Source organism: Cryptotermes secundus, unplaced genomic scaffold, assembly GCF_002891405.2.
Source record: "Cryptotermes secundus unplaced genomic scaffold, Csec_1.0 scaffold995, whole genome shotgun sequence".
In the NCBI taxonomy this organism is placed as follows: domain Eukaryota; kingdom Metazoa; phylum Arthropoda; class Insecta; order Blattodea; family Kalotermitidae; genus Cryptotermes; species Cryptotermes secundus.
Window position 1 is genome coordinate 42,912 of NW_019720725.1, and position 27,831 is coordinate 70,742.

Here is a 27,831-nt window from a genome sequence, read left to right on the forward strand (position 1 = left end):
CGCTGTTACTATCGTAACGTCGCCGCTGTTGACTCGCGTTGCCTAGCGACCGCGATATCCCTTGGTGACGTCACCGCGGAGGGGAGTGGCGGGGCGGGAACTCGCCTATTACCGTAAGAACGCGAGCGTTACGTTACCGCCACGTACCGCTAGGGAGGTAGGGGTCAACATGTCACAATAGTATACACTGGACATACAGTGTGCAGTTCGTTTTTCTCTACAACTTTCGTCTCCAAAATTTTTCGCTCTAATGTACAGAGTGATTCTAAATTAATGTCGGGGTTTCCGTGGCCTCTTAATTTTCAAACTGGAAGAAAGAAAATAAAAATGCTTACGGAATATGAAAGTGAAGGCCCATAGAGTTGTGAGACGTCGAGGTTCCCACATTTTCTAGACAATCGGCTCACAGATGGCGGTGAAATTACGGAAAGCTATCCCTGTAACAGGCCGTGGAGGCCCACAGGGTTGTGAGATGTCGAGGTTCCCACATTTTCTAGACAATCGGCTCACAGATGGCTGTGAGGTTTCAGCCTTTATCCTCCCAGGAAGCTTCCTGGTACCCATTTCTGTTAGAAGCTGAGTTGAACCCTATGCCATGGTGCGGCTGGAAAGATTAGGTCAATTGAAAAAAGAAATTGACTAATCGGGACTCGAACAAGCTACCTTCCAATTCGATCAATAAGGGCGACAATACGGCAAGTGCAGGAATGCGAAATAGAACTGTAGAACTTATGCAGTAGCGTACATAGTTCAGTATTTCAATGTGGCAGTGAGTGGGAAGTATTGGTGCTTTGGTGATGTAACTGTTTTCGTTTGATAATTTCGTGAGGTACTTTTACCTCATTTTCATAATTTTTTACTTAACACCACAAACTATGTACCGAGCGGGTTAGCTTAGCGGGAAATCTGTGGACTCGCATTTGGGAGGTACGTGGTTGGAATCTCGGCTGCGACACCGGTTATCCTGACTAAAGGCTTCTGTTGGTTTTCTCAGTCCCTACAGACAAATTCCGGGATAGTGCCTCTATTAGGTCTCGACCACTTCCTTCCAAACCCTTTCCAGTTCATATCCGCAAAATGAAACACGCAGAGCACAGACAGTGCAACTAACATGTGCGGGGCTCACTTAGGCATCAGCCCCAAGAAGCGCGTGTTTCCGTAAAGTAGGACAGTTCAGAAGCTTCTTCTTACTAAATGTTAACAGTGTTCATTTAACGACACTATGAGTATATTACGTTGAATGGCATGACGACTGGTGAATAATGAACATGGAAAGAGGTGGAAATTAGTACGTACTATCCCAGTACTTGCCTGAAAGGACTGAGGCAAACTGAGAAGACACCCAGTTACTGGATCATGATTCGAACCCGGGATCTCATGAATACAAATTCGTATTCATCACTGAACTTCGAATTTCAGTGTTAATTTGAAATGATCTGATGATTTTTGGTGAACACGCATCTTCATGGTAACGAGGCTACACTGGCGTTGAGTGTTTGAACCGTAGGCGGGTGTGTGGGGGGTAGGAAGCAGGTCATGGCCCGGGGGGTATAGGGCACAATGTGGCCCAACTCGTGTCATGGGACTCCTCCCATCCTCCCCATCCCCTTCATGCGTTCAGTGTCACTTCACGATCTTACTGCGCATGTCTGCTCCTTGTTACTGCCGGCAGTTGGCTATACTGACTTAGGGTTCTAACAGCTGTCCTCAGTCCCACCAGATATCCTAGAAATGTACATCAGATTAAGCTGCAACCATTTCAACGCCCAGCTGATATTATTTCACAATGATTACTCACAAAATCACTCGAGCACTCCTTTGTAAATGCAGAGGGTCCCTACTATAAGTATGGGAAATATCACAGCCGCAAAGCTTGTGGTTGCTTACAAAAATGCATCGAAATATGATTTTAACATTTTAACATTTCACAGTTAGGGCTTACATCCTCCCCTGAAATTCCATGCTCATTTCCTGAGTCTGAATGGGAAAACGAGAGCGTCAAGTTCTTTTTGGGAGGACTGTACTTTTGTCCCCACCAATCCCCCTCTCCTGCGCTGCCAAGTACCGTGCGTACCGTGCTATTTCTCGTCAGTTAAATATTAATTGCACATTGAGAAGACGCTCGTCTGTCTGTCTGTCCGTCCAGTGCTTTCTATCCCTACAGTGTGTTAGATGTCATTCATGAAGGTCATTTTCTTGACTGCATCAACAATACGGGTTTCGAAGGGGAAAAGAAAGTCTCTCATGAGACGAACAGGTATGTCACAGAGAGAAAACAAGGTTGGAAAGCTGAACATGCAGTTTCCACGCGCGTTCTCTGTCCCTTGGGAATCTGGATTCGCATTTCAATGCCTGCACCTTTCATGAAGATTTAAAAGCCTTTATTATGGTTACTTTGGTTTCTGTAGTTACCAAGTTGCCGCAGTTGGGTACTGGCGCTAGTGTCGCTCACACCTCACAGATTCACGCTCCCGAAATATTATTATCAATTGCGGAGGTGGCTATTGTGACGTGACATTTATATCTAATTTCGTCAAAATCGGTCTGGCGTTCTCGAATTGAAACATACGGACAGACGGACAAACATGAACGTTGAGTAAATAACGGATAAGAAAGATAGGTAAGCTACAGCAAACAGTAGGCAAGGCCATTTAAATGGAGTCTCAGTCTTCATCTGCCTTGTAATACTGAGGGCAATTTTGTTGTGGAAAAAAATGGATGAATACGAAAGGTAAAAGAATAGTTGTCCCTGTGATCATCTAATTAAGCACTAAGCCATGAAGGAGTATGGGGGAGCGGATGTATAAACACACGTTTTCTTAACCTAGGCACTAGTTGGAGGTGTGTTCAGCTTCACGCCCCGGCCGCTTTACCCGCCGGGGAAGATCCCCCTGTACCAATTGGGTAGGAGGCTGATTGGACCCCAGAGCCGGTGTGGACGACTTGAAGAAGAGAAAATTCTTGACCCCACTGGGACTGGAACTCCGATCCCTTGGTCGTCCAGCCCGTAGCCAGTAGCTATACCGACTGCGCTATACGTTGCGAAACATTCTCTAATTTAAACAGATTATATCCGTGTAAGCCGATCACAGTGGCCGCGCGGTCTAAGGCATGAACTGCCTTCGCTCGCTCGAACACTGGGATCATGGGTTCGAATCCCACTCAAGGCATGGATGTCTGTATTGTGTACGTCTTCTGTGCTTGTGTTGTTCTGTGTGTAGGTAGCGGCCTTGCGACGGGCTGATCCCCCATCCAAGGAGTTCTACAGACTGTGTATAGGATCAAGGAACTGGAAAAGTGGCGGGGGCCCAACAAAGGGCTGTTGAGCCATAGAGAGATAAGTCTTCATGTGTTGGTCCCACTTTTCTTGCCGCTACTCAGACTGACCTAGTAACGTCTGCCAATCACGGCCCGCGCGCCCAGGGCAAGCCACTGCCGCATCTGCCGTCTTTGTAGGTTAAATGGAAAGGCCATGTCTTGTTCTTTGTTTTTATATTTAACGTTGCTCTTTCAACTGCAAGGCATTTCAAATGAGAAATATTTAAGAACTTGGCGTCTCTTTCCGGCCCCCACGCAGTCAATTGGGCTCCAGACCTGATTTGGACGCTGTGGCGAACACCCCGTCAGGTTCGGACAGATGTGGCCACCGTCCTCCTGCCCCCCCCCCCCCCCCCCCCCAANCCCCCAGCCTCTAGAGCAGGCCTGGAAATGACAGGAGGCCCTTGCTGGCGCCGTATGGTGATTCCAGAGGGCCCCTATCAAGAAGATACTTCCCGTGCGTGAGATCTCATTAGCCTCAACAGCAAAACCTGCAGGCAGTGGTCATGAGCCTACATCGTAATAATTTGCTTAAGTTGTGCTTTGGTCGTTCCCCCGAACATTTATGTTGACTCGCAGTGTTTACATAATTCTACTCTGCAAGGCCTGATGGAACAGGTTGGCCCATCCATAACATTGTAGACCTTTGTTTTGGAAGCACTCGGTTCGAAGGTAGGCCGGGACATCGGCTATCTTGAGCTTTTTTATGGTTTTCCTCAGTACAGTCACTGGGATAGTACCTCAATTCCGCCTCTGTGGTCCAGTGGTCAAGGTTCTTGGCTACAGATCCAGAGGTCCCGAGTTCGATTCCCAGCGCTACCATATTTTCTAAGAAGTAGTGGGTCTGGAACGGAGTCCACTCAGGCTCGTGAGGATAACTGAGGAGCTATTTCAAGGAAATAGCGGCTCCGGTCTAGAAAACAGATTAACGGCCATGGGGATCGGTTGGGCTGACCACGTGACACACTTTATCCGCAAAAGTTGGCACTAACTTCGCCGACAAGCGGCGGTTGCTAGGTTGGTATAGTTCGCTTGCGGACTGCAGGCTACGGAGTACCTAGATTAGGTCATAACCGCTTCCTTTCATAACCCTTCTAAATTCCTCATTAATCAATAATTATATCAAGAGGCGCTATCTAGTCTTGATGTTGAAAGCGTCGTTAAATAAACAATCCAATTTGGAGCGTCTGCCTGGTTCTGAGAAGCCATCTCAATTCTTCACCCCAGTTCGGAATTGGACCCAAATCTCCGATTGTCCAGCCCAGAGTCAGGTCACTATGATAACTGAGCTAACAAATTTTCACGGAATTACAAACGATTTCGATGTAGGAAACTGTGTCTAAAGTTTTTTGTTTGGTTGTAAGAGTGAAGAGTGAACGGTTCAGTAGGGACCATTGTACATATCCTTTATTCAGATAATTTCTGAAAGCAGAGAAAACTGCTCTGTGATTGACTGCAGAATTTAAACCTGCTTTATGCTCGGCTAATTATCTCGACCGCTTTGCTGCTCCAAAAAAAAAAATGCGAGTACCAGTCCTTTCTACGATATGAAGCGCGCTGCAGCCCACATCAGCACACTATAGTGCGTCTAAAATATCTTGGAGGATATGTTATCGTGAGGTAGTGACATGAGCCGTTATATCGTCACTCAAAACTTACCGGATTGTGTTTCCGACACCCGATGGGAAGCGAAATCGCTGTACCGGAGATCTCATTCGTCATATAGGACTTGCCTTCCGTAAGGTTGTCTATTCGAGTTATGACGTGCCTTCAGAGACGTTTCGGAGAAAAATTCTAGTTAATTATGTTCATCACGAGGGCCTGTTACTTTCATATCATCTTTTTGATACTTCTGATCGTCCAAGTTGGTTCAAGCAGTAGCAGTTCTGACTTGCATTCTGGAGATAATGGTTTCGAGTATCCGTCAGGACACCGGCTGCCTCGACTGGGGATTCCACGTTTCTCTTTAGTCACTCTCGGTGAACGACGGAACAGTGCTGGTTGCCTTACTCTTCGATTCAGAACATAAGGCAGTACGTTTCTCCGAAACGTCGCAGAATTTTTAGCAGACTATACGGTGTCACATCCCAGAGATAACGCTCTTCATAGAACACCAAATCCAGTATACTTTTCTTCCTTTCTCAAACCCAATAACACATCTTTGCTGACCGCTGACGAAAAACAGAGATCCGTTACCTGTTTGTACGTGTGCGAAGTACACTCTGTAATTTATGAATGTGGACCACTTCCTAGAATGGGAATTCTAATTAAAATTATTCATGAGTATCTTCATGTAAAGAATTCCGTTTTCTGGGACGTGGCGCCGTGTAGATCTTGTGTTAACCGACGTTTCGGAGGAGCGTATCGCCTCCATCTTCAGGGCAGAAAAATCTACAAGCGAAGAACAAGCGTGAGCAGGTGGCTGCAGACTGCCATGGCAATATGTCGGTGTTTGCTCATCCGAAACATGGACTGTCCGAGTTAATATCGCCGTAACTTCAGGTTGACAGTCAGCACCGCAACATGGATACAGTTGTTACCAATTTTGTATCTCCCATACAAACTTTATGAGAGTCACACAAATGAGTTGTTAATGTACGCATACTGAGCGAGGCAATTCAAGCGGCAATGCTTTTCACTTAGTGTTCCGGGTGAATGGTCCTTTATTCTGGGATATAACGCCGCGCAGCCCGCTGAAAGCCAACCGATGTTTCGTGGTAATATATAGCCTCCTTCTTCAGAGTCAAAAACAAACCAAGCAAGAAACCGCGAAGATTAAATATGTTCCTCCGAAACGTCGCTTGATTTTCAGAGGACTACACGGCGTTATATTACAAGAGATAGCGCTCTTCATAAGCACCTCTGTGAGAACCTCAAATCCGACATGTATTTGAGTTGTGCGGGTCTCCAATCTTGCACGGAACACCGACTGACCTGACTGAAGTTGTTCGTGACTTTCCTCCGACCCTCCTGCTTAAACGCGTGAGTAGTGCCTAAATTAGGCCACTCCCGCTTCCTTCCACATAATTTCCAATTCGTTATTCGCTCTCACCTTGTAATGCAGCGCTGTACAGCCCGAGCTTTTGATAGCTTCGTTAAATAAACGATAAATAAATGTAACCAGAATATCTCAGTCGGTATAGCAGCTGGCTACGGGCTGGACAGCCGTGGGCTCGGAGTTCGGGTACCGGTAGGCTGAAGAATTTTCTTTTTTCCCACGTAGTCCAGACTAGTTTGGGGCTCACCCAGCCTCCTATCCATTTGATACTGGGGGTTCTTTCCACGGATTTAAAGCGGCAGGGACCTGAAGCTGACCACACACCTCAAACTAGTGCCGAGGTGAAGATAATTGGATCTGTATGACCACTACACCCTACGTCTTTATGGCAAAGTGCTTAAGTAGTTAAGCACGAGGAAAACTTTACTGTACACGACCCAGATTTGGAGCTAACCCCCACATCCCATTGTTGGTATTCCTAGGGACTGCTTTTTGTCCCAACTCTTACCTTGAGAAGAAATCCCAGAAAAGAATCATTGATACTGGACAACAAATCATTTTGTCTTTTGGCTATAAAATGTCTTGTGTAGAAAGCAACGGGTTTTCTAATGACTTTCAACTCGAGCGAACATTCGGTAGGTACGGCAGAAGGGTTCCTGTCTCAACCATGCGTTAAAATCACCGCCCAAAACAAGAACAATGTTTGCAGCTCATCTCTTGTTCAAGTGTGATTCCTTGGAACGAAACAATATGAGACGCTTGTTCTTGCTCAAGTTCAAGTTGAAGCTGCCCCAAAACAGTGATAGGCGACTCGACTGTGTCCGTCCAGCCTTGTCCACTGAAGCTTGCAGACTGCAAAACAATCGGTGGACGTTACACAAATGTTATTTCTGTCTAAACCAAGGACAGGCAGGTGTTGTCTTCTGAGTACTGGAGTGTACTATGTCCATCAACATCAATTTTCTGGAAACTGGGTTTGAAGTTAGGGAGACAGCTGCAGTTTAATTGTGGCTTAGCATAAAACACGTTGTGAAATCTCACATTTGCAAGCAACAAACCTATGGAAATGTGCGGAGATATTGCAACGCAATACGCAAAAGCAGAGAAGAGCATTATGTGATTCTCTCCCAAAAGTGGAGATGCAACACTGAAGTGCTGGGGCGAAGGAATGTTGTCTCGCAAGCCGATCTCCCACGTGACCTAGTATAAAATCATTCAGTAAATGCAAGGAATTGATTCCATCAGTGCAGAATGAACGATAAGCGGTTAGTAGGGAAATATTTAATTTTGAGATTTCATTCCAGACACATCGCTGAAATTGTTCCATTTCGACGCACATTTCAGTCGCCATCCTCACCGTGAAAGTGAGATGGAAGAAGGAAGTGGCTTAGGTCTGTGAAGGTTATTGCCAACAATAAACATTCTTTGCATTTTAATATTTTAAGATTAATAAACTGGTCTCAAAAAATATGCTCCTGATTTATATTTTAATTCTACAAGTACTATAAGTTTCAGAGTCAATACTTTTTACCTCGCCATTTATACAAGCTTCGTTTCGTGTCTGTAGCGTCCAGCTTTCTCCTTTTGTTGACGTCATTCCACTGGCAGTGTGATGCATATTTGATGCGTTCCTAATATCTACATGCAAAAAGCTAATTTACACAAAAGGCCTCCAGTCGTTCTGAATACTCATGTGTGGATCATTAGTCTGTATCTCTTCTCAAACAGGTCAATATTTACTTTGTATAGCACAGCAGTAACTGAATGTACCACCTCCTTTAACATTAAAGCATTATGCCTACAGAGTGTGTTTGTTTGATATGGTTGTCACAATAAACAACAATTACTTCCCTAAACAACATTAACCGGCTTCTCGTTGTCATGGAGACGTGTTTCCTGTGAGGTACGGACTGAGTCTATATACACGTATGTTATATATCCTGAACCCATCTTCTCATCAGACAGGATGTTACATAAGGACTATTACCGCAGGGGTTCATTTGGGGGGCGGGGGGTGGAATCTCTAGTCGTGAGTCTCAAGGGCCTTGACAGCAAGACAAATTGATTGGCGGTAAACCTCCAGTCGTGAAGTAACTTTGACTTTTGAAATATTTCTCATTGGAGTAAAGTGATAAAGCGTGTTTGGTATCCATAAAGCAAATTGCCCTTATCTGGAATCTGTGTGAGTGCGGATACACTTGTGCTAAATTTCGGTGCAACAAATGTGGTGTACTCTAAGAAAGATTAACCTACATCACGCTGCTTCTATTCCATTTCATTCTGCAGCTGTACACGCTTTGAACATGGTGTAGCCGGTTCTGTGCATTTCAGACCAGACGTGGAAGGAAACTGAGATGAATGTTGAGTTCGCTCTTAGGTAAAATGTAAAGTCGTCCCTGTGCTTAACCAATTAAGCACTATGCCATGAAGGCGTATGGGGGAGTGGATGTATAGATCCATATTTTCTTGAGCTCGGCACTAGCTGGAGGTGAGTGGTCAGCTTTACGTCCTGGCTGCTTTACCCTCAGGAAAAGAGCCCACGGTACCCACTGGATAGGAGGTTGGGTGGACCCCAGGGCCGGTCAGGACGACGTGGAGAAGAGAAAATTCTTGACCCCACCGGGACTCAAACTCCGATTGCTCTGTCATCTAGCTCGTAGCTAGTTATTATACCGACTACACTGTCCCGGCTCCCTGAGTTCGCTATTTTTCCCCTCGGCCGGATGCAATCCCGTGATATTTCACGTGAATATTGTTGTACTGGCAGAGGTTTTTCTCCGGCCACTTTAATTTTTCTTGGCCAGTTGCCATTTCGACAATGGTCTGTATTGATCTATCATTATGAGTTGGTATAATAGACTCATTTGAGGCCGCAGAACCAAAGGACCTTCCCCTACACTCCCGTATAACCATTTGTAGCGCTGCAATTTGTATAACGTTTGTATTCGTTTGAATGCGCGTAGGACACTGAATATTCATTTTTGATGGCTGATTGGTTATGTAAATGCTCTTCTCTTTGATGAAATCATTAACGATCCATAAAGCACATCAGTTTCATGTTTCGTTAATGACATTTTGTGCTTGTCGCTGTTATGAAGTACCAACCTTTGTATTAGTTGTTATTTATTGCATGCAAATTTCCGTATTACATTAAAGTTCTAAATAATGGAAATTGAAAGAAGACAGAATTTTATGGCATGTCTCGGGGTCGATACAGATGCATAGAACGGTTTCGGGTATGTCGATATATCTAATTTTTCATAATTCGTATTGAGCTAAAGTAAGTCAGAAAGGAAAGTGAAGCAACGGCAAAATGTATTCTGAAATCTTTACACTCGGAGGCACTAGATTTGCGCTAAAATAATTATAAACAAAGAGTTCTTGGAAGAACGAATCATCTACTTTCCTTTGATAAGACAAGGACCGTATAGACAACGACACTTCCAATAACTCTTTGTTGCCGCTGGAACGTATTTACCGAATTACCCGATAAGGGGATACAAAGATTTACGTACTCTCCTTTGGTAACACATAGAGAGGATATAAAATGACGCAACCAACAATTCTTTTATTGCGTGTATTATTTTCCATGAGAACATGTTTACTGTGTCGTTGCCTAGCAATTGAAGGAGAGATGCGGATACAGACTGATGAAAGGAATTATTTTAAGTACGCCGTTGAAATAGGTTCAGTTGTCATGATATATATACCAAATTTCATAAAGATTGGTTAAGTAAGGCATTCAGAAGTTGATAGGGGAGGAGCACACACAGACAGTATGGTGATTTCTTAAACCCACTTCACGAAAGTAGGCTAAAAATTAACTTCCTACCTCACAGGAACACACGTATCCATGACGACGATCAAACTGTCAGTGATGTTTAGGGAAACAGTCGCTGTTTATTGTGATAATCATACGGAACAAACAGATACACTGTGTGGGCAGAATGCAAAGATTTTTTATTTCTAACCAAATGGTACATAAAATAACCACCGTGCTTTAGAGACTGCGGGAACGGGAAGTTGGACGATAACGCAGTAACCGTCATCTTGATGTTTATAGGGATGGAAAGTAGATTTGTTTCAACGCAAGGAAATGCAAGTATCGGCAGTGTGTTACGAAACCGGTGACGTCACTCAGCGTCAGATTTCTAAAGCCCGGGTAGCATTTCCCACCGTAATTAATAGCTGTAACGGTAAAGCTCATTGCGTAATGTTCGAGAACTACGTGAGTTTTTGTCTGGGAATTTCTAATGACCGGCAGATGTCAAGGGAAGTTTTTGCTCAAGGTTAGTATCGCAACATATCATTTGTTTGTTTCTTTCTTTGAGCTTCGTGATGATGTGGGAGACTCTTCTTGGATTACACCAAAGAAGAAATTCCTATTGTAATGGAAATTTTATACGTAAGCACTATGCACGGTTTTCACGAATATTTTTGTTAGCCCTTTAAAGCCCAGTAGTTACTCTGTTTACCACCTGCTTTAACACACTAAAACTCTGTATTTTTTACCACATAGCGTATTTGTGTGTTTAATTGACTCTCACAGTTTACGGAAATTATTTCGCTAACAACCTTTTTGGATTTGCCTTGTAACAGAGACACGGCGTAGAAAAGGAATCCATAATATTACACAGATATATTTCAAGTTCGTGTTGAGGTCACCAAATTATGAAGAATTCCGTCTTCTGGGATGTGGCGCCGTGTAAATCTTGTGTGAACAGACGTTTCGGAGAAACGTTTCGCCTCCATTCTTATTGTTGAAAAATCCGCGAGCTAGTGGTGGCTAGTGGTTCCTCGGTCGCGAAATTTTCTACCCTGAAGATGGAGGCGATACATTCCTCCGAAACGTCGGTTCACACAAGATTACACAGAGCCATATCCCAGAAGACGACATTATTCAGAGTCACCAGCGTAAAAACCTCAAATCTTTCACCAATTTAACATTCAGTAAAATCAATAAAATTAATCAGGTAGGAAATCAAAACCCCGCAGCCTGTCTCAAGCCATCGCGTCTAACCATTCTAATCACTTCACTTCCGTATTTCCCTTATCTGAAGGACTAGCGGGCGAAGCCTGGGAACCTTGTGATTCTGGGCTTATGACACCGTATGATCTGGTAGGTGAACACCAGCGGTTCCGAGAAAGATAATGCCCCCAGTTTCAGGGTTAAAGAAGGAGGGAGCATGTTATTCCGAACGGTCGGGACTCGCGTACCGGACTATACGTCGTCATACCGTCATTATCATTATCGTCACGAACACTGCCACCAGCAAACTGAAAGACTTGTGTAGTTCTTGGCTCTTATTCGGGAGGTGCTCGGTTCCAATCTCGACAGGAACACCGTTCATTCTGGCTGAGGCGTTTCATGGTTTTCTTCATTTACTTCATGAAAATTCTGGAATAGTACCTCGATTAAGCCACTACAGCTTCCTTCCGAATCTTTTTCAGTTCTTCATCCTACGTTTCGGTGCTGTATGTCCGAAATGCTGACACTTTCGGAAAGCTAGCAGTGCAAATGACCGCTAACGCCGTTCGTGGGCTGTGCTCTTCTGCTGTTGGAACAGCAGTTACAGTTCTCCCGAACGGATGCTGACTTCCCTCTGACTGACAGATTCAGTTTGACAAGACACTTGAGCCGGTTGGGAACAATAGGTCGCTGTGGCATGTCGGATATCGCGGTTTCATACCTGGGACTTCCCGAGTTCAGTAACCCCATGGATCTGCTCAGCCTCTGGATAAGTTCCAAGCGTTTTCCGAAATCCTAAGTTTCATTACAGCTCTCACAACAGCCCTCCACTGAACCCTATCCTCATTCAGATAAATCCAGTTTATATCTTCTCACCCCATTTCTCTAACATAAAAAAGATTAAAAAATAAACGTATCCCTGTAACAGGCCATGAAGGCCCATAGAGTTGTGAGACGTTGAGGGTCCCACATTATCTAGACAATCGGCTCAAAGATGGCGGTAAGGTTGTCAGCCCTAAGCGCCGGCCGCGCTTTACTCCCCAGGAAAAATATTTTATTAATTCCTGGTACTCATTTCTGTTAGAGGTTGAGTCGACCTCAGGGCCATAGTGCGGCTGGAAGGATTAGGTCAATTGAAAAAAAAAATCCAATGACCTCATCGGGTCTTGAACCAGCGACCTTCCGGCTTGTAGCATAGCCCCTCAGTCAACTACGCTACCGCGTGCCCCCATTTCTCTAACATAATTTAATAATATTGCACTTCTACGTCTAGGTCTACCTGGTGACTTCCTTCAGGTTTTCCAACAGAAATTATGTATTCTCTACAAATCGTATCTGGGTATTTAGACTTGCTAATGCAATGATTTGTTCATGTGATGTACATGAAATATGAGAGGCAAACACAGCCTTTCTTGATCATAGCGTCCCGTCCAGCTACGTCATGTTCAGAGACGCCGGCTGTGATATAATCGACGCCGGGTAAGGGCAGGACGTGTTCAGGCCTGTATATCTGCTAGGGGTTCGTGTTACATATGATTTCCGGATATATCCACCTGTACAGCTGGAGTTAGCACTGCCACACCCTGTCTCCTGCAAGGTCACGTTCGTTGTATCATGAAATCACCCGCAGGAGCCTCCGGGTTTGCTCCTAACTCCTGGGATGTCGGCTTCTTCATAGAAAATTGAATTAGAAGTTCTTGGATCACAGATATCTTCCTGAGAAGCTAACAGTCGCTCAGCTACTGCATTTATGGAACCGAAATCTCATTATATATAATATATATAATATTATATATAATATTCACAACAGCCTGTCGCTGTTTCCTGAACTTAGGCAGATGAATTCAGTTCACAATCCCTGCCCTATTTCTTTGATATATTTTAATATTATCCTACAATCTATGCCTAGATTTTCTAATTTCCATTCAAAATTTCTGATTGAAATTTTGTATGCTACATGCCCCACCCATCTTGTTCTTTGTGATGTCAGCGTCCTAATATTTCGAGACTTCTCTCTTCTGGGATGTGACGACATGCAGCCCGTTGTCCTAGCTGACCCCGCTGTGAGAACCGCAAGTCCTACTTCCTAATGTTTGGCGAAGGGTAAAAATTACGAGCCACGTTGTGAATTTCTCCGCCACCCTCTTCTCGATTAATCCCTTTTCGGTCCAAAATAGTCTCCTCACCACCCAGTTGCCCAACACTCCCAGTCTGTCGTCCTCTCTTAATGTGAGAGACCAGGTTTCACACCTGTAAGAAGTTTCTGTTGACTTCAGCCGAAATCCAACGCATCTATGATTTCATTTTGACCTTAATCTCTTTGATACTTTGGAAGTTGTCCATATTCCAGTTCATTTCAAACTACGGCGTTTCGTATTATTGGTCTGACAGGGGAAATGGGGTAATCATACTCCTCTACATTCTTAGAATCCCTTGCTTTTGGTCCTGTGACCTGAAGAAGGAAACAAAACCGGTTTCTGAAATTTTGCAAACTTTAAAATAACTGCGACTCTGTATATTCAAAATATAAACCAAAACTTTCAGACAGTTAATTTCATTTGCATTATTTAATGCTTGTATGAACTGAATCCATTTTTGTGTTAGGAGCATGTGGACGTTTGTGGCCTAGCAGGCTTGTCGAGCTCGAAAACGCTTGAAGAAATGTAACTTCATTAATGTTTTTATATGCAGTAACAATGATGTTTTCAAGTCACGTTAGCCAAGCGACGCTTCAGGTTAGGATGGGAAAGTTGTCCTGATTTCGAGTGTGTTTCATACTCTAGTTAGACCGTGCGTCCCCTCGTAACCACCGTTTCACAATGCTTAACCTCGCCGAGTGAATCTGCCAACTGAAGCAGGAACCGCATTTGAACTGACATTTCACATTGTAAGTACTGGCAACTTGACGGCGTCTGCTGTCTAAACACACAAAAATTAGAATATACAGAACCATAATTTTACCTGTGGTTCTGTATGGGTGTGAAACTTGGTCTCTGACCATAAGGGAGGAACATAGACTGAGGGTGTTTGAGAACAGGGTGCTGAGGAGAATATTTGGACCGAAGAGGGATGCAGTGGCGGGAGGTTGGAGAAAACTGCATAATGAGGAGCTTCATAACTTGTACTCTTCTCCAAGCTTAATTAGAATAATCAAGTCGAGGAGGATGAGATGGGCAGAGCTTATAGCACGAATTAGATGAAGAGAAATGCATATAGGATATTGATGGGATAGACAGAAGGAAAAAAGATCTCTAGGAAGACCAAGACGTAGGTGGATGGATGATATTAAAATGGATCTTAGAGAGGTAGAACGGGGTGGTATGGACTGGATTGATCTGGCTCAGGAAAGTGATTACTGGTAGGCTTGTGAACGCGGTAATGAATCTTCGGGTTCCATAAAATGCTGGGAAGTTCTTGAGTAGCTGCACAAGTGGCTCCATGAAGTCACTCGGCAGCTTCACTGTACATAAACCCTATAAAGCAATGTATGGGAACGCGCGACGTAGAAGGAAACGTAAAATATCCCTCCTTACTAAATCACCACGCCATAAATACGTACGCGGGTGTGGAGGTATATCTCCACGCATTCTTAACTTCGGAACGAGATGGAGGCGGGTGACCAGCTTTACGCTCTAGCCACCTCTCTTCCGAGTAAAGAACCCAGGACGCATTGGATAGGAGTCTGTGTGGGTCCCAGTGTCAGCGTGGACGCTGCGTAGAAGAGAAAGATATCGTACTCCTGCCTGGAATCGAAACCCGATTCCTCAGTCATCCCTGTAACCCCCTCACTATACTGACTGAGGTATCCTGTCCCTGGGAAGTGGATGACATGTATTATTAATACATTACTTAAAACATAAAATACTCGTACTTCTGTGCCCGTCTGAGATATAACGACACCGAGAAAATTAAAACATCCATAATGAGTTCCACACTGTGGTCTTCTGGGTTATGATACCGTGCAGGCTGGCAGGAGGGTACCGAACTACACAGCTTTAAAAACCAGAGGACGACAGTGTGAAGACTTTTTATGTTATTTCTTTTTTAGGAGAAACCAGGGCCTAGATTGAGCGAACCCTACAATAACACATCAATCTCAACAAATAAAACACAAATTAACCCTTTGAAGGGCGAAGAAAAGAGAGCAGACGTTGTCTGAAGTCTAGCTACAGTTGAGTTGAACTGTCACGAGACATCAGTGCTGCGGCCAACATGAATAGCTTCCCCACCCGTTGTTCTGTCAGTCAGAAGGGTCATGAAATTCATCTTAGTAAAATATATAAATTCAGTTCGTACTTCACAGGAAACACTGCGTCTCCACAGCAAAGAACAGTCGGTTTTTCCGTGATTATAATGACTAATTTAATCATAACATTAGAAGTAACGTGGCGGTGTTTAATAATAAACTGCATGTACGGCGCATGAGCACTGCTGAGCCAGGAGCAGGACTGCTAACAGCCCCGAGGCGGCTTCAGAATGCCAACTGGGTGGGGTTCTGGCCTCGCCTGCTGCTACGGAGCCAGCAGTTTCGCGAACACTGGCACCGTGTATTGCTCTATTACTGTTTCTGTGATCTCATGCAGTGCACTCTGGTAAATGTTCAGAGACGTTTCAGAGGATCGTGCTGCCTTACTCTTCAAGATACAAAAGTAAGCCGAACGTGGAGAAATACGGATGTAGGGAGAGGGAGGTTCGGGTTTGGGGCCCTAAGATGACAAATATAAGAAAGAATGATGATGTGAACAATATTTGGCCCTCAAGAGCGTCTTCTCTATCGTGCATCTGGGAGCACGTTCCTCCGAAACGTCGGTAAACATCTACCAGGCCACAGGACAACATTTTTCAGAAGACAGCTACTGCTGTGAGACCTGCATCAACAAGCTGAATACTCCCGGGTAGGTTCGCTCAGCGGTAAGGATCTAGTCCCGTATTCGAATTTCATCCACGGCACTAGCTAATCATACTGGGTTATTTCATGGTTTTCTTCAGCACTTCTAGGAAGATGTCCGGGATTACTTCGATTATGGCACTTCCGCTTTCTTCCCAATCCTTTCTTGTTCATCCATCAACAGTCCTGCCATTGACGTAAATACTGATAGCGTCGACAGTTTAATTACGAAAAGTGATGAATACTTACAACTTGTTTGGCCACTGTTTTGTGATACTAATTTGCACGGAGGGTCTTGTAAAAATGCGTCAGTTTTTTTGGGAACTGCAGCAAATTGTATTAAGAAGTGGGGGCAGGGATAGTGAGAGACACTATAGGTAGGGTAAGAGGGACAGAAATATTTCCGGCTCTGAAAGTTCCCAGGTAATTCCCGCCCATGCTTCTGAGATAGGGTAAAGAGTTAGGAAGTGAAAAAGTTAAAGGTTCAGGATATGAACTTTGTTATGAGCAGCGGAAAGAAGTTCAACAGGGGCTTTAGTGTGTATCGTCGCAAATCTAAACAATATATATATTCAGGTCATACCTCACAGGAAACACATTACGTCTCCGCTACAAAGCCTAACCGGTAAATGCTGTGTAGGGAAACTGTCGCTGGTTATTGTGAGAATCACACGGAACACATAAGTAAATACATTCTCTTAGCAGAATGTAGAGTTTTGGTGTGTTAAAGCAGGTGGTGAATATAGTAACCACTGGGCTTTATAGGGTTAACATTTGATGCTGCTACGAAGTCCTTCAGTCACTTTTTCCTATAAACCATTACGCCTGTCTGCTATTGGTTGTTCAAGGCAGTAATATCATACATTTCGTGTAATTTCAAACTGATTGTCCATATGAAGAGTGCTATCCTTTGTGATATAACGCCTTGCAGTCCATTGAAAGCCAAAGACGTTTCGGAGTATCACACAGCTTCCATCTTCAGGGTCGAATAAGACGAGAAAATACCAGCATGAAAGCAGGTGGCAAGCAGAATCCTACGGACTACAAGGTGTTATACCCCTGAAGCTACAACTCTTCATAAGCACCAGTGTGAGAGCCTCAAATCCTACATGAATGTCCACGTGGCATCCATTGGATGCATCATGATTTCTCGTTCTACACAAGAAAAAAGAAACATGGAGAATTGGTGTTAGGTAACAGTGTTTAAGTTGGGTAACTTCTATGTTTCTCCGCAAGAAGTTTATTGTCAGTGCCCAGATGTTCGGGTATTCCAAGTTATTTATGTTCGCTGTTTTATAACAGACCGTTTATTACATCTGAGAAAGATGACGCCTGCCGTCTTTACGCTTAGAGCACGCCATGTGCGCTGTGTGTACGAACAGTTTGTTCTGATGTTGAGTGACTCCGCAACTTTCTCTCCGTCTCACATGTCTCGGAAACACAAACATTTGAAGTGAGTTCTCGCGACTGACTCACGGCAGTGACTATGAATTGTACGGCTCTGTGGGTTGTAGCGCCATATAGTTCGGAAGAAGTCCGACGTTTCGGAAGAACACCAGTTTTATCTCTAGGATCTAAGAGTAAGCCAAGCAAACAGAGCGTTGCTTGGCCTCCTGCTTCTGTTTCCTCTCTTACCTTACTCCTCGATCCCGAAGATGGAGGCGATATGTTCCTCCGAAATGTCGGGCTGTCTCCAGACTATACGGCATCGTATCCCAGAAGATTGCATACTTTAAGAGTCATCACTGTGATGACGTCATATCTTATGGAAAATATATAGCAATTTACGTGCATTTCCATACGGGCCTCCCTTCCCGAATTAGGTTCGGCTGAATCCAAAATATTCGTTAGCTGATTGTGGACGCTAGATTATTTTCTGTAGATTTGTCAGTACAGATCAGTAATCTTAACTTAATTTATTTATTATAATTTTTAAGAACAAGTTGTCGGTCGTATGCGATAGTGAGATGGCAGTTTGTGGTCCCTGGACCGTGGTCACGTGAGTTCATGCAACATTCTGCCTTGTTGTGGGGTATTCACTTTCCTTGACACTTGACATGGAACGCAAACAGGAAGCTTCGCCTTTTCGTTACTTCCGTCGTGGAATCTGCAGCGAGCACCACCTGCCTGCTGGAGAATGTTCCTCACTGGACATTGAGTCCAACTGAACTGGACACTCGCTTACTGGAATTCCAGTTTGTCACAAAAATAAAGGAAAGGAATTTTGAGTGGTAAAGACAGTTATAGTTCCGCTTATCGATTATTTCCAGCAATCGACCATTAAGTGTCTTCTGGTTTATTTTAAGACGCAGTCGGCATTTAAATTATGTAGCGCCGAATGAGGAGCAGCATAGACTGAGGGTGTTTGAGAACAGGGTGCTGAAGAGAATATTTGGCCCAAAGAGAGACGAAGTGACGGGAGGTTGGAGAAAACTGCATAATAAGGAGCTTCATAACGTGTACTCTTCGCCGAGTATAATTAGAATGATTGAGTCAAGGAGGATGAGATGCACAGGGCATGTAGCACGAATGGGCCGAAAAGAAATGCATATTGGATATTGGTGGGAAAGACAGAAGAAAAAAGATCGATAGGAAGACCAAGACGAAGATGGGTGCATAATATTAAAATTGGTCTTAGAGGGATAGGTTGGGTTAATATACACTGGATTGATCTGGCTCAGAGTAGTGGCCAGTGACGCAATAATAGAAGAGCTGTTGAAAGACGTGTTTTCTGCCCTGCCCGTGTAAAGGTGTTTTAAGCAGGACGCGTCTAGAATTTAGTTATTTGTGGGACAGTTGCCAGTAAGGACGTGAACACGGAGGCTGAGGAAATACGTCGTTGGAAGCCCTTACCAGACAACGACTGGTGAAGACACAGCAGACTGGGAAGACATAATTCGTGCTGTATTGAATTGTAGAATGTGTGAATTACCGATAGCGCTATAGTTATTTGTGGTTCCTGAAGAAGGTGTCTGAAGTCCAAAATTTCGTTTTTAGGATTTAAGTCCAATAATTCCTAGTTTAAGACTAATGGGTGCTAATTTAACTGGATCATAAGTCCGGAAATTCTTAAGTCAGGAAGCCGTAAGTCAAGGCACAATTGAATTCAGTTATTATGCACTGTTGAAATGTAGGATCTCTCTTCCTTAACCACTGTCAGCGAATTTTCTCCGGTACTGACAACACGCCTACTGCGCATGACAGCACTAAAATGCAGGAATATAATGACAGATCATGAAGTATTATTATCATTATTCAGTTATGATGCAACGAATATTGTGTGTATTTGTTTACATACTTTCTCTCAGCATAATCGTACGACTACTTTAGCAAAGTAGTAACATGTTGTCTTTAGTTCAAGCTGCACTCTGCCCCGGGTACAGATGCCTCTCAGCTGTCTGGTTAATGCCTATACCCATGCAGCCCATCCAGTACAGAAGCATATAAAATATTTGATACACATAATTTTGGGGGGACATACCAAGCCGAAGTCCTGGTACTTAAGTTTCGAGCATAGAAGTTACTCAGGACCTGACCGGTGCTCACTAGGCCTGGGTGCGAATATACTTTGCTTATGTTCGGAATTGAATGACTTTTCTGCCAGTGAGCTATTTCTTCTCATGCTTATAAAAATATAATTGTTTGTTTGCTGTTTGCTACCGAGGACCGAACAGAAAACAGCAAAACAGTCTCATTACAGGACCCTCAACTGTACTGCTGGCTAGAAGTTATTTTTTATTTGGAAGGTCCTGCGATCGGCCAATTCGATCAAGGTTTCTCCTGGTTTTTCTCGGTCGTAGAGCAAATGCTGAGTTGGTACGCAAGTTCCACGTTGCACTGCTTGTCAACGCTCGCAGCCAAAAAGGAAGGACACATCACAGACACAGTACACACAGAAACGACTCCCATAGTGGACGAACCATACTATACGCGAGTTTGAATTTAGACATATAGATGAATAATCTTAACAAGTTTTAGTATATACACATTTTATTATAGTTGCAAATAATGTACTTTCTAAATAATTTTATGAAAGACACAAGATGGAAAAAAATGTAATAGCTTAGCGTAAATAACGAACCTGAAGATGACACTATGTTGCCGAAACATGTAGTAAGAAGCGACATATGAAATTGAGTGCCACTACAAGACGGCCCTTATCCTCTCTCAAACGTACCTCCACCAGAAGGATGAACGGGAACTGCCTGGGAACCTTAAAAATCAGAGAGGGATGGTTTTTTGCTCCCATATATTTACTACTCCTTCAACCTTCGTTTCAGAGGAATATGTCGCCTCCATCTTCAGTTTAGAAGAATAAGCCCAGCAAGAAGCTGACGTGAAAGCAAGTAATACTATACGAAATGTCCCCCTCTCCAAAATCTCCGTGGTCTTTCAACGGACTACACGGCGTTATATCCCAAAAGCTAGAACTCGTCACAACCACCGTTGTGAGAACCTCAAGTCCTACAACCCTAGGCCTGTTATGGACACGTGTGAGCACGATCCTTTCTCATTTTACGTCTGATAACGGAAGCAGATGGAGCTTCCGAAACGTCGTATAATGTAAACGTATCTGAGACCGTGAGCAGTGTCCAGCATAAGGTTGATCATTGCCAGAAACATTTAGATGATCGCTGGGCTGGGTTTGAGGCGCCTTCCAAGGTGAATTGGTGTGGGATCAGGTAGACAAACCGTTATAGTAACTGTAAATAAACAGAAAAAAGTCCTTTGGAGCATGCGTGCTCAGCAGCTACTGGCGCACGAGAAAGGAAGCCCGCAGGGTGTCTGCAAGAGGAGGTCACTGGACTTGGCCTATAGGAATGTTCGGTTCACTGAGTCAGCCGGTCAGCAAGTTGGGGAAGTAACACACGTGCTGCGAGTCCGAGGGTGCGTCATGACTAACGGATGAAGTGCCCCGTGTGCTCAGCGATACCTCCGGTAAGGCGAGTGTGGTTCATATCGTATTCTGAAAGTAGAGCCTAGCAGCTTTGTGGTGCCCTTCGCAAGTTTTAAAATGGAAGAAATATTAATACATCTGAAGTTATTACCTGGTCTTTTGTGCACACATAGAACTGTCTCATAGGCGAACTGCATTTAGAGCCGGTGCAGGCTAATCCCCGAAGATGATGATGGCTGTTCAGTTATCCCTATACCAGGGCAGTATTCACGTCCCTCAGAAGCATCACGCTCCGTTCTGCTTGACACAAATGTATCCGAAGTGCAGCCAAGTACCGGAAAGTATCCTCTCTCTGCGACACCATTGCACAGCGTCTCATTCCGGTTCGTATTGTCCGGGGGGGGGGGNGTCTTCATTGCTACTTATGCTCTCACGTTTACTGACCTTGCTACGTCCAGTCTGCACTTCATAGCTAAGAGTCACTGTCATTGGTCAAAAGTATAATTTCTCAGCTCGTATCAATACGCATGCGCGGGCACAGGCGACGTGGAGGTACATTCGCAGTCATTCTTAACTTCACAATGTGATGGAGATGGGTGGTCATCTTGACTCTTTCATCTGTGTTTATTTAATGATGCTGCAAGTAGCTGAGGCTGTATGGTGTCGTTGGATAAGACCGTTAGTGAGCAACGGATGGGAAATTTCATGGTAGGACACGGCTGTGGCCTGGTTTGAGCTATGAATGCGGAATTTGGCTGCGAGAACTCGAGTAAATATGGAAAGATCCTGTTAGGATAGCTTCCAATCGAGTCTTGAACCCGGGACCTCCGAAATACGACATAGGAGTGTCATCCACTCTGCCGCCTCTGTCTTGTAGTGTAACAACACTACAACAACACAACTTCACGTATTAGTGAAACACCATTTGCAAACTCAACGGGAAATGTTGGGTGTTCACTAGCGGCGGTTACCACAAATAACGCTTCCTCTAATCCACTCTTGCGCGTTGGGGCGGTTCACACTGTGAACTTGGAAAGTTCTGGGAATTTATAACAATTGTCAAGAAGTGGCTTTCTTCTGCAAATATCTACACTGTAATGCCGACTGAAGCTCTGCTGTCTATTGCTCCCATATTCTGGTTCACTCGTAATTGTTAGAGGTTAGTATTGCATGTGGCTTCCATAGAAACACCATAACGAAACAGGAAGTTCTGGGAACAACTGATTTCCTACTTTCCTTTTGTAGGCACGGGCCGAATAGAAAATGACGCCTCCAACAATTCTTCTTTGCCACGGGAACGTCTTTACCGAGCTGCTACCTGGCAACGATAGGGGAATACACAGACCCACAGATCCTTGTATGACACGACACGGACCGCATAGAAAGTTACGCGTCCAACAATGCTTCTATTGTAGAGTGTTATTCTTTGCCGCCAGAACGTGTCTACCGAGCCGTTGCCTAGCAATGATAGGAGGATACACATACAGACACACAGACTGATGGGAGGGGTTTATGAAGTGCGCCGTTGAGATGGGCTCAGGTGCCATGATATACATACCAAATTTCGTAAAGATTGGTTCACGCATTCAAAAGTTGATGGGGGGATACAAGGACAGTGAGGTGATCGCATGATCCTACTTCAGGAAACTGGGCTCAAGGCTGACTATCAGTGCCCTGTTTAGACTAAGTATACTTTGACATTCCTCAGACATGTGGCGTTGTCGTGTTGGGCATCCCGCATTGCAGAGTTGTGGGACCAGAAGACGGAGAATTCGATTGCAGTCTGTCAGAGCCTGGCAACGGTCGCGTGGTTCTGGAGACTTCCACCCGGACTGTCAGAGCGCATGTACAGAGATCGTGACTTCGTCTGGATGGATTACAGCGAGTACAATGAGTCATATCCTGCAAAGGGGCCTACTCGTTGTCCTGTCTCGATGTAGCAAAATGTTCTTATGTGTTATCTGTACACAATGAACGAAGTGAACGCGCAATAGAGAAGTTATGTGTGTGCCCATCAATTAATTCGCGTGTTCATTTCCCGAATCACGTAAAGTATTTTGGTGAAATTTGTACCAACAGTTGTTTGGAGAAATACGACAGTGATAAACTTCATAATTTGTACGTCACCAGATTCTACTATGGAGAGAAATCTAGGAAAATGAGATGGGTGAGGCATGTAATACGCTTGGAGGAAGTAAAATGCTTTCAAAATTTTGGTTTTCAAGACTTCAGGGAAGACACTGCTTGGGACATTTATACTTAGATGGAAGGATGGTATTAGGATGTGGATTGGACTCTGCTGGCTCCACGTTCAGTGACGAGCTCTCCTGAACATGGTTATGAACTCCATAAAAGTAGACAATTTCGTAAATAGCCACCAAATTTTCATGAATGATCATGTAGCTACCTCGTTACTTGCTTACGTAATGGGTTAAATGAAGTGGTCCTAATGTTAAATGAAGAGGCCCTGGGGTTAAGTGAAGTGACCCTAGGGCTAAATGAAGTGGCTCCAGGGTTAAATGAAGTTGACTTATGGCCAAATGAAGTGGTCCTAATGTTAAATGAAGCGGACCTAAGGTTAAATGAAGTTGACCTATGGCCAAATTACGTGGTCCTAATATTAAATGAGGCATCCACTGTCTTCGCTCGCTTGGAAACCGGGATCGTGGGTTCGAATCCCACTCAGGGCATGGATGTTTAGTTTGTGTGTTTGCGTTTTTCTGTGTTTGTGAACAGGTAGAGGCCTTACGACGAGCTGATTACCCGCCCAAGGAGTCCTACCCAATGTGTAAGATCTAGAAAAAACCGAAGTGAACGGCGAAGTTCATGGAGGTAGGCCTAGGCCCACTCGGGCTGTAGTATGAAGGAAAAAAAAATGTTAAATGAAGTGGCCCTAAGGTTAAATGAAATGGTCCCAGGGCTAAATGAAGTGCCTCTAATATTAAGAAGCAATTGTCATCGCCTAGCAGCGGTACCAAAATCACGTCTCATTCGTTGCACTTGATCTCCTTTCTCCTCCTGTTTCGAAGCTCTGAATTACAACCGACTCAGCGAGAGCCTCCGCCCACGATGTATATATATATATATATGTACGTACAGTCCTTCACGTCTGGCCGGACATCTTGAGTTGTCTCTAGTAATGTCTCTCTTCGTTTCAAGAAACGTACTGACTGTATCTGTTAACTGCATAACAACGCTACCAGTAACCCAGGCAACATAGCGTCAAGCGGTAGGATGGTTGATGGTGTGAAAAAGGATTTGTAAGAGTCGGTAATGGCCTAGGCAAAGTACTGTGGCGTATATACCCGTTGCTAAGCGGTGATTCTGTAAACAGCGACCGTTTCTGGGCAACGGCTCGGTAAATACGTTCCCGTGGCAACGAATACACACGCAACAATAGAGTTACTGTTAGAAATGGGTTGTTTCTACGTGGTCCGTGCCGAGACAAATCAGTTGAGAGTCAGTTCTGCACGGGAGGCTGTGAAGCTGAAGAATCTCCACTGTTAGAAACCGTTGCCAGGGAACGGCTGATGAAGATATAGCAGGCTGGAAATAGACTTACAGGCTGCTGTGATGATTTGCGAATTGTGGAGATTAGCGGTGGCGCTGTAGTTGCTTGTAGTTTCGAATCGTGTGTAAGTGGTCAATAAATCCAATATCCAATCCAGATCCCGTCTATAGTCGCTCATACTACGTGACAGTACTATCCGAAATATTCTTTGAGGGACTGAGTAAAACTACGAAAAGTCTCAGTGAGGATAGCAAGTGTTAAGGCCTGGATTCGAACTGAAAATCTCCCAATCACAAGTCTAGAACGTTACGTCTAGATAAGCCTGTTTGCTCGTCCACTTGCTAACTCGTGCTTTTGTCAGGCACATTTATGTAAATGTAGCAACGACTGGCACCTACTGCACTTGTCTAGCAACTACCAGTAAAATAAATTATTCCAACGGAAACCGAACTACGTAAGATACATTATTCTCGCGAGCTATCTCGCTCGGTGAGAGGTTTTATGTGAACTGTTTTGGTTCCAAGGTGAACCACAAAGCCTGTGCAGTAACAATAGAGCACTTTGGCTAGCAGCCTTCTGATCGCCTCTGAGAATAGTCACTTCACATGAACAGTAAAGCACACGCACTGTTCCGGTGAAGGGAAGGGCTCAACAAGAAACAAGTTTCACACTTCTGTGCCATGTAAGTCATGTGTGAAGTGCCACTTCTGTATTGCGTCATGCATGACAGTCCCAACGATCTCTGAGTGAGTAACATTCCACAGGACCCGGAGCCCCAATCTGGGTCCGAAATCGGTATTCCCCACGCGCTCAGATCCTCTCTTCAGTCTCCCGTACAGAAATGACTCTCAACTTACTCTGCTCCTTGCTTATAGCGTCACGACACGGACCGCGTAGAAACACCCCGGTTCCAACAGTAACTCTATTGTTGCCTGCGTACTCGTTGCCACTGGAACGTATTTACCGAGCCGTTGCCCAGTTTACAGAGTCACGTTTTAGAAGCGGGTATACTATGCTGTGATCCTTGAAACTGTGATAGAGAAAGTAAAGTTAAGCTGCACGAATTCTAGCCCTCGGTTCAAGATGGAAATCAGTGAACAGTTTCATGCTCTGGCCGCCGTGTATCACGGTAAAGAGCATGGCTGGATGGCGGGAAAGTTTCTGCACCTGCTGTGAACCGAACTGCAGGCATTCAGACGCTCTGCTGACTGAGGAAGGAGTCATGCTCGTTAAGTAACAGAAGACTCGTTGGAACATGAGAGTCTGTGTCCGTTATAAACTGACGTAATACCTTGAAACTTTACAGCGAAGCAGGAAATATTCTACCGAAAACACCGTGACAACTACGTGGATCAGAATCGTTCTACTTCCTTCCCCTCGGCGCTACAGCTCAGGGTGAGCTTGGCCTCCTGAATAATCTGCCTCCATTCTTCTCTGTTCTTCACCTTTCCTCCCCACCCTTTCACTTTCAATTTACGGAGACCATCATGCACATCCTCCAACCGTCTCAGCTTCTTCGCTGATGTCGATTTCCGTCCAATCCATCCATCCGAGACTGACTGACTGGTTTCTGAACAATTTAGTTTTTACCGTGTGAGGATTTAGCCTCACGCCAAACCCCCAACCTGGAGGACCAGCGTATCCCCTTCGTCTGGCTCCTACCCCTTGACCTGTCCGGCATGGGTGACTCTACCAGTAGCTACGCTACCGCTGGCATAGTTCTGAGGTTCTCAAGTACACTCAAACCCCACCAAAACGATAACGTGGACACACCATCGACGGGCTCTTGAGAAACCTAGCCAATACTTTCCCCGTTCATTATAGTGTTCAGAAAAGCACGACACCAGCCCCCAACATAAGCCAGATGCATCCACTCCCTCCACACACTCTATTCTTTTTTTCGTTAAAATTCAGACTTTGACATTGCGCTTTCATGCATGTCCTCCAGACCAGTTCTGGGTCCCACACAGCCTCCTATCCAAGGGCTACAGGGGGTAGAAGCCGAGACGTGAAACTGACGGCTCACCACCCATCTGTGCCTATGTTTCCGGACAGGTTTTTCAGGTTTTGTTACTTCAGTTCTTATGCGTTTCTCATACGATACTTGCGTGCTTGACGTTCCGTCCATCTCATCTTCTTTGATTTGATGACTTTTGTTAATAAGGGGTTGAACAGTAAAAGTTACAGAGCTTCTTGTTATGTGCACTGTTCTCTCTTACGGCCACATATTCTCACCACTTGGCTCTCAAACAGCGAACCAAAGCAATAATGTTGTATTATTTCCATTTTAAATAAAGCCACTGTCATTTCAGGATATCCCTATGCCAATACATAGTTGCCATCTTTGCTTTTGTTACAACTCCCTTCTTTTCTCTAGTTACAAGCGGACTTCCTAATTAAGTTGATACGAGTGTTAAGAAATACAGAGCCTAGAAGCTATAAATGGCTCACAAAAGAGTTTTGTTACTGGTAACAGCGCTTTTAGATAACTGAAGGAATTTCTAAAGCTTTCGAAGCAGCCCTCCAATTGTCATGCTGGTGTAAAACATGGGCTAAAATTAGTCTGCAGAACAGAAAATTGAGACTCACGGAGCAACCAGAAACAGCGTTACAGTTGTGTGACGTAATGAGAGACCTCGCGCCTTTTACGTGACACAGAAGAATAGAAAGGCTAGCACAAATTGTACAGAAGATATGAAATTACCAAGAGACTGTAAAGGATGTACCAATTGGACGAAATTAAAATTGAGATGCTCCGAAATAAATGTCTATAACTACAGTAAACCCTCGCTAATCCTACGTAATTAAGGGTGAGGGCATCCGGATTACGCGACAATCCGGATTAGTGAAATAAAATATAGCCTTAAAAACTTAGAAGAAATCAATGGAACATTTAATGATAGAAGCAGTGCTGATGCAAACGGATAGCAAATATCACTGTTGAGCATTTATTTAAAAACTGTAATAAGACCATACATTCATTCATCGATAGAAGACTCAGAAGTTGTACTTGTTTTTGGATGTAATAATGCAGGTTTGAAACTGTTAAGTTTTGTATGAACAGACAAGTGACTCATCTGCCTTCCTAAATGTCATGCTGTATTTTAAAATATGTACTCGACTGTGAACAGCTTTTTTCATTTTTTTATCCGGATTATCCGACAGACGGATTAACTATAACTTGATCAGCGGGGGTTTACTCTGTGTACCTAATTAACTAACTAACAAAGTAACCGTCCACATGGAGCAC

At 44.3% G+C, this 27,831-nt stretch overlaps 1 protein-coding gene across 1 annotated transcript in view; it reads right to left on the reverse strand.

The window, feature by feature from the left end:
• LOC111872611 (CUB and sushi domain-containing protein 3) overlaps window positions 1-27,831 on the reverse strand; it is a 72,624-nt gene that overhangs the window by 36,020 nt on the left and 8,773 nt on the right. The gene's annotated exons all lie outside the window — the stretch shown is intronic.